Source organism: Uloborus diversus, chromosome 2, assembly GCF_026930045.1.
Source record: "Uloborus diversus isolate 005 chromosome 2, Udiv.v.3.1, whole genome shotgun sequence".
Taxonomy (NCBI): Eukaryota; Metazoa; Arthropoda; class Arachnida; order Araneae; family Uloboridae; genus Uloborus; species Uloborus diversus.
Genome location: NC_072732.1, coordinates 175333841 through 175344169, shown reverse-complemented (window position 1 = coordinate 175344169; position 10329 = coordinate 175333841).

Below are 10329 nucleotides of genomic sequence, written 5' to 3'. Positions count from 1 at the left end.
CCAAACTGCATCATTTGTGACGTCATAAAGACCACGCCTTGTTTGAAAAATCGGACTTTTAAAAAATTAATTAAAAAATAACTGTTGGGAAAATGAATGTATTTTCTGGGTCCATGTTATCTTTTTTGCTTAGTCTATCAATTTCAGTGACTAAAAGTAGTACTTCTGACTGAAGGAAACAACCCCATTCTGAAACTTTCTCTCAATTTATCTTAAAACTAGCTGCGTTGCCCGGCTTTGCCCGGTCTACCTTGAAAATAAAAATTGTGTCAAGTGACGTAAATTCAACAATCAGGCGTAAAAAATAAATAGAAAAAAACATCATGATTTCCCTTCCAAACAATGACGACAGATATTAAAATGCTTTTAAGAAATTAAATCCAGAAAGATGGATTTAAAATGCGTAACCATGGAAACACAAAATGAAATAAGTTTCAGGAATTAAAATGCGAAAGAAAATGGTTCACAATTTGAAAGTAATCGAGATTTTTTAAACTTGATTTAAAAAGGCTTTTAACTTTTTTTCCTTTCGAGATAAAAACTTACTTTTTCGACCATAGGTCGAGTTAGATCTGGAGTAAAAAAGGTCGCGTTTTCGAATGGCGTCAAAAAGAAAGCTGTGGGACAATTCCTTCACTTTTTATTGATTTATTTAATTAGGAAAGTATTTCCTAAATTTCAGCTGAGCCTAAAAAAAGTCGAGCTAAAAACGCAAATAACTCCCGCCGTAATAAAGTTAGAGCATTGAAACAAATTACGAAGAACGCGGAAAAGTCTACCCTTTCTAACGATATGTAATATCAATATGTGCAAGTAATTTTTCACCCCCATATTTGAGAATTTATGTGTAAATTGGACGTAAATTGGAATAAAGAAAGAACTATTTATCGAATTTTATTCGAAATGGTCTGCAAACCTTTTCAGGACTTAAAGGACCAAACTGTGAAAATTTCATCGAAATCGGCCGGATAGTTCTCGAGTTTTGCGAGTTCAAACACACAGACGCTTTTTGGGGACTTCATTTTATACTATGTAGAGATATACTTAATCCATTGGTTTCAACGAAAATGTTGCTGAATGCTACAGGAGGGGGTGGTTACGTATGAGTCTAGGGCCTAAAATTTTTTTGAACTTCGTGTATACATTTGGGAGGGGGGGGGCGGGAAACCAAAAGTTACAACCCCAGGTGCAAGCAACGCCAATTATTTCTCGCTTGGAAAACACAGAAAAAGTCCAAAAATCTGTACCCTCATGACCTCTAGTTTTCGAGTAAAATGCTAGCCAAAAGTGTAATTTTCTGTACTTATCCACTGTAATTGCATGTAATCATTGTGAAAGTTTTATTGTTGTTTGAAGTGATATACTTTTAAAAAATGAAACATTGTTGTGAACCAAAATTGTACATTCAAAAGTTTTTGTTAATTTTTTGATGAAAAATAAAGTTATTTTGATCATTTTGCATTTTTTTTGTTTTTATTTTACTTTATAAAATTAACGGTACTTCAAAATAATCGTTTCTAAAGCGTGTCTTAATTAATGGAGTTTGAGGATTCTTGATACCCTAGGACAGCGGTTCTCAACCTGGGGGGGGGGGGGCGTCTTTTAAGGAGATGTAAAGAATTTCAAGGGGGGGGGGGTTGCGTGAAAGTATACAACGACAAAGTTAAACAGTAAATATTGAATAATCTAACTGTTTACTAAGTTATTATTTAGTTGAATATCACATGCAGTATTAATAACACCTTTTAAACGTTTGTGAATAAATTTCATTCTTTTATCTTCCTTTTTTTTGCGTAATTTCTGAATAAGTGTTCAACCACACTTCAAGTTTTGCTGTTTCTAGCTCTATTTTCGTTTCAAAGCCGTATATTCGTAATCTAGCCTCCAAATATCTCTAAATATGTTACATTAAGATTTCTGAATAAGTGTTCAACCACACTTCGAGTTTTACTGTTTCTAGCTCTATTTTCATTTCAAAGCCGTATATTCGTAATCTAGCCTCCAGATATCTCTAAATACGTTACATTAAGTTAAAATCTGGAGATTGAGGGGGTATTTTTTAAACTTTAGGACAATTTTCGAGGCACTAAACGCAAACGTTGAAAACCGTGTGCTTGTTATCGTTATCTTGATAAAAAACAAAGTCGTTTCCGATAACCAAATTTTCGGCTGAGAGTTTAAAATTTGTTTTTAAAATATTTAAATGAACAACATGTTTCATTATTTCATCAAAAATTCCAAACTACAGGTCCTGGTGCTGATATGCACCCTCACACAAGAACACTTTCACCGTCCTGATTAACTGCTCCAACTATGTTCTTAAAATTGAGTTGATCATTTTTTCTTCTATTTACAATTATACAACAATTTAACCAAAAATGTTAAATTCATTTCTTTTGTAAGTAAGACGTAATTCCAATTTTGCGACGAAAAGCGTAAGCTTTTTGTTTTTCGCGCGACCAAGAAAATTTTTGCGGGAAGAGGTCCCATTTAATACAGCTGATCAGAGAACTTGGTGAACAATTTTAGGTGAAAATTAAATGCAAAATTTTTCATTTCACTCTTCGGTAACTTTTACAGTACTCAAATGTGTATTTTTCATACTTTTTTTAACTTTAAATCTCCGATCACGCTTTGTCAACTTTGCTGGTTGTATTTTCTTACCTTGTTTTCGGTCCGACTCTTTTCTTTAAAGCATTTTATTAAGCTCTTTACTATAGAACGGAATAAATTAACTAATTTAGAGACATTTCAAACCAATTTACCGCTACTGTGAGGAAAAAATTCAAATTTCGAATGGTGTTTGTTGTTTTTTACGAGTACCAGCCATTTTAAAGTAAAAAGCACAATATTAAGGAATAAATAAACAAAAAATTAAACTCAAATGATTTTTAAGGGTCAACACAATGCAAAAATAATAAAAATACGATATATGATAATTTTAATCATGAATTTATTCGAAAATATTTGAGTGTACGATGACTTTTTTGACGTGTTATTTCTCTGTCTCTTCGTTTTTTGACCCATTTAAAAAAGGAGATACTTCACTATTTTGAAAAAACTACTGGGTTGTATTTAGAAAGACATAGAAATGATGTGAAAAAATATTTGACTTATATTCGAATTCCGTTTCGCGTTATTTTGGTTTTTACTAAAAAATTTCAAAGTGTACGAACAGTTTTAGGAGCCACTATATATATATATATATATATATATATATATATATATATATATATATATATATATATATATATATATATATATATATATATATATATATATTTCTTTAGACGAGAGAAACATTGTTAAAAATTTACGTTTGAAATAATTTGTGATTTTAGTTAATTTTGAGAACATTGATCAGGTACTAGAAAGTCGATATTGGTATACGGGAAAGTAGGCTCGTTCAGTTTGGGCGGAACTTCTTATTAATCACGTGTAAATATTTTAAATATTATCGCCTTTTTTTTTTGGATTTTAGTGTGTTTTTCATCCATATATCTCTGAATGTGGGTTTGCAGCATTTGTATACCTAAAATCCAAGTATCGAGCTGGACACTGGATGAGTCTTGATTTGTGTGTTACCACGGTGTTCTCCCATTTGGTTCAAAAATTTCTCCACTGGGGGCTTCCGTCCAACTGACCGGAAACACGATTGACCAATCGGGTGTCTTCCAACTCTACGTAGGGTTTGAAGGGTGGGACTTAAGTGCTCGGACATTCAAGGCTGTTTTTAAGAGTAAATTTCTAAGCTTAACAATCTGGCGCCTTAGCTTGGCGCAATTTTTAGCACCATTCGGGGTTCAGGGCGTGGGTTGCCATCACCATTCGGGATTCCGGGAGGGGGGGGGGGGGTTCATTTGAGAAGTTCCACGTGGTGAAACTGATTGCACGTGCCTATGCAAAATGGGAAAGTTCATTGAGAGCAACCGTCAGGGTAGCAGACTGGAAATGACATTCGGCTCAGGCATCCAGTTCCAGGGAAAACCGGCGTCTTCAATTAATTAAAAAAACACCCTAGTAATAAAATATTAATTAATTCTAAGGAAAATAATAAACATTTATAGTTTATTTTCAACTGAAAAATTAAGTATAATGACTTTATTAATTATTTGTTCAAACTAAAAAATAAAATGCTAATTTCAAAAATAATCTCTACTTTATTAAACCGATAAATAATATTTTGTTAAAAATCGCAAATAATCGCTTTTGTAAAATAGCTAATTTTAGTGTTCATTGAATGATTGATCAGGAACTTGGAAGCTATTTTCTCTAAATTTTTCTGAATAACAGTTGTAAATAATTGATAATTAGTTTGTAATAATTGATAATTAGTGTTATGCACATAATCAGTTGTGCATTTAAGCAAAATTCGGCGGGGGAAGAGGGGGAGTCGTATTTGACGACTTTGCCAACTAACTTTAAAATATATTTTCATCTTGAAAACCGCGTTTCTCATCTCATATGCTTCTAAGTTCCAAATAAAGTTCAGTATTATTAGCCGATCGGATCAAACTATTCACTTTTGAATGTAGCAGAGAGTACTTGTGCGTTTAAAGATGAACACCCCTGCAAAAGTCCCTCATTTGTGTTCGACTTTTTCAAAAAATTCAGTAAAAAGAAAAAATGATTTAAAAAAAAAATTGTACTCTTTGTAGAATGTGCAGAAAAAAGTTTACAATTCGTATTAATTTATAAACACAAGCGTTTAGTAAGCCGCACTTACATTGTATGAACCTCAATAATTTTATTTATATTTTAGCATAAGGGCAAAAATTGGTGGGGTGCATGGGTTCAAATGCCATTTTTTTTCCAAACATATAGTAACTTTTTTCAAACAAAACATTCTCTCTCTCTCCCACTCATTGAAGCAACTCCAGCTTCCACTTTCGGAGAAGTCATTATTAGCATATACAGTAGGCGCCACTTAATGTGATCACTTTGGGACAAACATAATTTGATAACAATAACCGACTGATAACAATAACCAAAAAGAATCTAGGAGACACAAAATAATTTTTTTCCAATTAAGGTGCATTTATTTTGAAAACCTCAAATTAAAATCACAGTGACTCAACAAAACGCACTTTCAAATCATAAATTATTAAATTAACAGAATGGAAATATCTGAATTATAAAAAGTTAAAGCTAAATTATGCAATTTTTAATCGCATAGTAATAGGTGAAGTAAAATATGACCGTTTTCCCTGACATTCGTAAACCAGTTTCAAAGCACATTCAGCTTTTCTATCTTTTCCAGCATGGTTTTGCTTGTTGTTTAAATTTTAATTTAACTTCGCTTTGTTTTCAATTTTGACACAATTCTTTAATAGTTTACAAAGCAATGGCAACAATGGAGGCCCTACATCAATGTCATGTCCAGCGACTAAATTTTTTTAGGTGCAAAAGAAAGTTTTCTTAGAGGAAGTCTCTAGTCACTGGGGACGAACTTTCTGTAGCTTCATTCCTAGAAAAAATTTGGACTGCTATTGAAAACCGCAAAATGCTACACAGAAAGTTAGTCTCGTCAGGGTTTGCCTATGTATTTCTGTTAATTGAGGTACAATAACGGGAAAAAAATTGAAAGTTTATGAAAAAGTGATAACAATAAACGAAGACGCTGATTACAATATCCGACTTTTTTAACGTGTGTTAACATACAAGTGTTCCGGGACTTCGTGATTCCGATAACATTAAGCGAATGATAACATTAACTGTGATCACATTAAGCGGCGCCTACTGTAATTGACAAAATAAAAATGAAAAAATCAGGAGAATTGCGTTATAGTAAATGACTAACTATGGGCATGGTTTAGGTGTTTTTAACTTAGATTGATTTTGAACTGTGATGTTACAGTTCTGGTTCTTGGTAAAAACTAATTCTCATGGTGTTAGAGCTTTGCACTCTTAGAGCTGTGAAATTTTCATTCATTTTCAAAAACGGTTCATACTTTTTTCTGACATCAATTGAAATGCTCTGGTTCCACCATAGTTACCAGTTATGCTCACTCTAGCTTAGTAATGGTTGCGCCATACACAGAAATTTTTGGGTCCGTCACACATGACTTTTACGGTCCCCCCCTTCCATATTGTTAACTCCTATGGTGCTAAATATATTTCAACCCCCCTTTTAAAAATTTTGAGCCCCCCTCCCGCCCTGTTCACGCCCCTGAGTTACGGGGCAGGGTCATACTAAAAACTAAAACTGGTCATGCTCACTGAGTTCAATTATTTTCAGAAAATACATAAAAAGTATGTTAAAACTTATTTTTTTAGCAACATCATCAAATTTCAAGCAACTAATTCTAGCGTATTTTAATTCAAAATTGGATAAATAACCCCCATTTTTATTAAACACTTTTATTACTTGGCCTGGTTGCCATGGAAAAATCTGAGGCCTGCTTTCGCTTATATCTCAGCTACTAAACCACTTTGGGATTTTGGGATTTCACTTAATGATTTACTTAATTTAAAGGTACAGCTTAACGCTGAAAAATTAAAATTCTAAAATAAAATTATTTTTTCGGTTACGATGGAAAACAGCAAATTTCATGCACTTTCCCCATTAAATATTTGAATATAAAACCCATTCTTACAAATTTTGTTGCCTTGCAACAGTATTGTTAATAGTAATCATAATGATTATTTTGAATCAAGGCTTCACTGGAGCAAGAATGAAATTTATTCACTGTCGTTGCTTTTTTAGAGTTTTTATCCTCATCCATGCCAATAATCGATAACAGGGTTAAGTAAAGAGACATATTAGGTTCTTTATCACAAAACGTATGTTATGAACCATTCTTTTGCTTATATCTCAGCAACTAGACTACTTCGAGACTTCGGAATTTCACTAAATGATTTGTTTAATCTTAAAGTACAGCTTAACGCTAAATAAAAATTTTATTTAAAAACGAAAATCTTCAAAATAACGGATTTAAAAAAAAAAAAATTAAGTACTTCACATGATGCACTCAAAAGGACAAAAAAACTTTTTTGGTTCAGAAAGGCAATTATATAAGAAAGGACAAAGTATTCCTGCAGTTTTCAATTATTCCAAGAAAAAGACTTTACTAAAGAAGAAGAACGCGCTCAAGTCATTTCAAATCAAACTTTCCCATTAAGAGAAATATGCATGTTTCAACCCTCAAATTTATGATTGAAAGCTAGAAAATGATAAAACATTCTCTACATGACTTGAGCCGTACTTCTCTTCGTTTGTGAAGCCTTTTTCTTAGAATAATGGAAAACTACACGGATACTTAAATTGTCTTTTCTGACCCGGAAAAGTTATTTTGTCTTTTTGAGTGCATTATGAAAAGTGCTTACTTAGTATTTAAAAAAAATCTGTTACTAATCGCATTTTTCAAAAGCGATTTTTGACAAATCGCTTTCAAAAAGTTCGTTTGAACCAGGGCTGCGGAGTCGGAGGGAAAATGGCCGACTCCGACTCCTAGATTTTTTTAAATCTATTTATTTATTTTTTTTTTTTCAATCCACTCCCCCTAATGGGAAGGGGGAAAACCTCAAAACATAGATTGAAATACTAATTCCTTTTTATGAAAATTTAGCGTTGTATTCCATTGTTAAACTAAGATGCATACAACGTTAGAAACTAAACTTGAATATCAAGTTTTCCAATGGTTCGGATTTTATAAGTAAGAATACTTTTAAATCCCATGCTTTAAAATAATTGAAAAGAATTAATTTGCTGTGTCATAATATATATTTGTGTCATAAATAATCCTGTATTTATCTTACAAATACAAACCCCAGTTGCTTAAAATATCATTACAAATTAGAATTTATTGAGGTGATTTGCTGCTACTCATCGGTAATTTATAAGCAATTCTATCGATAAAATTGTGAAATGAAGTTTGAAACATTGTCAAATGCTTTTTTTGTTCTTAAGTTCAAATTAAACTTTGATTACAAACACTAATTCTTAATAGGTTGTGTTTTTAATCAATATTTAATATTTCATAAGGTGTAAAAATTAGAAATTAAAATGCTACAAAATTTAAAATGCAAGTGCTTTTCCTTTTACATTACATCCATGATTTTATGTAAAAAAAAGTATCAGTTAATGTAAACTAGCAATAAAATAATGTTTTACATTTATTACTAATTAACATTATGGATTTTTTTCTATTTATAGTGTCATATTTGTTTATAATAGTAAAACTAATGTAATGTGTCAGAAGATTTAATAAACATTGGAAAGCAACAAGATTTAAATTTAAGGTCTAAGCATTTTTTTAAACATTTAAATTAATTTAAATGAGAAAAAAATAATAAGTAAGAATTTTAATTAATATTGTAACATGGCATTATTCTGATACTTTCATTCATTGTATAAAAAATGTTTCTTTGGGAATTTTCGAAGTTTTAAATTTGTTCACTATGCGGTTGTCGAATGTTGAAGTAGGGGAATGTGGGACAAAGTGAATAAGAGGGGCAAAGTGAAATGGTGAAATATTTACTCTGCTGTTAGTGCCACCTATCTAGTAATATTTTAACTATGTAGTAAAAAATTTAGCCTATTCTAGCTGAGAAGAAAATAACTCTGAAAATCATAGAATGTGATAACACAAGCAATTTTCGAAAAATGATTCTCATATTGTAATATTTTATTGTAAGTCGAAAATTATGCTAGGTATTACTAAATGATAAATTTCTTGTAATTATCATTTGAAATATTAATTGAGACCTAATATTCGATGCAACATTTATTTAGTTAATATTAAGCCTATTAATATTTTAATTATTTTGCACAGTCAGACAAGTACATGCGGGAAAAGTGAAAAATTAATTTCGTTTAATTATTCAATCATTTATTAAATCTTTTACGCATTTTATTAATTACTTTATTAACATACCTTAATTTAGTAATTCAATTATTTATTCATTCATACACTTATTTTCTTATTCATTCACTGTTTTACTCACTCGTTTATTTGTCCCCATATATTAATTAATTTATTTAATTAATTATTCGTTTATTTCTTTTAGCATCTTTTCATTTATTCATTCAACCTTTTATTTACTGATTCCTTTGATCAAAAATATTTTTTATAATCCAATAGAAAATATTTTATTTCAAACATATTTCATTTTTCACTTTGCCCCATGAAAAAATAAAGCGAAAATTTTCCACCTTTTTTTTTTTTTTTTTTTGAAAGCAAAAATTCACCGGCGAAAATAAAAAATACCATTTCAATGCACGTTTTATTATAAAATACAATGTTCTTTCATGTACTGTAATTTTCAAAACAAATTTCCAATTTGTTCATTTTGAAAAAGCTCAGTCAGCTTAACCATTTTACTTTGCCCCACATTCCCCTACTCTGCCAAAACAAATAATCGGTTTGTCTGCCGATATACAGTATATCGAATACCAAGTATTCCGTGTACAGTTGACTCCCGCTACAACGCGATTCGACTTGCGCGAAATGGCTACAACGCAAGTTTTTTCCGAGTAACGAATTTTAGAGCTAACGCGAAATTTTCGTCCATAACACGAATTATTTTGGAAGGAAGTATCTGCTTCGTTATTGGCTACAAAATATTTATTTTGTAAATGTTATTACATCACTTTAAGCATCACTGACAGCGAAAGTTCTCACACCAAACTAATCTACGCATCGCGTTGTTAGTGCATCAAAAAACCACTCAGCATCTTTCATTTATTAATTTTTTTCATTCTAAATCTTAAAATGTATGAAATTTCTGGCACCTCAGTGGCACCTTTATCAAAAGTTTGTGAAGATGGGAAGAAAAAGAAAGTTTCTGATAAAAAAAAAAAAAAAAAAGCCAGATTCTCGATAGACTTGAACAACTACAAAACGTTGAGGTAGCATGACATTAATATGAGTGAATTTTCCATACGTACAATTAAAAGTCAAAACAAAAAGATATCCGTAAAAGTTCATAACTTAGTTTCAATATTGAAGCTTGCAGAGCAGTCTAGCAAAGTTAATATAGAAATTGCTCTTGTATTGTGGATTAAAGAGAGAAGAAAGAGGGGCTGTTTCCCCAAATTGAAACGTTATAAAAGAAAAGGCGAAGCAACTGTATTTAAAAATACATTAGATGAGAATAACGATCTGATCATGGAGCATACATCATCATCTTCATTTTTTAACTCAAAAATATTATTACTGTATCTGCTATACAGTACTATTATAGTTCAGCATTTTATTATCTTTAGGACTCGACCGATGGCATTTTTTGGCCGATGGGCCGATGCCGATTGTTGGCCGATTGTTCAAAGACGGCCGATGGCCGATGGCCGATTGTTTTCCTCCAAATGGCCGATTGCCGATGGCCGAT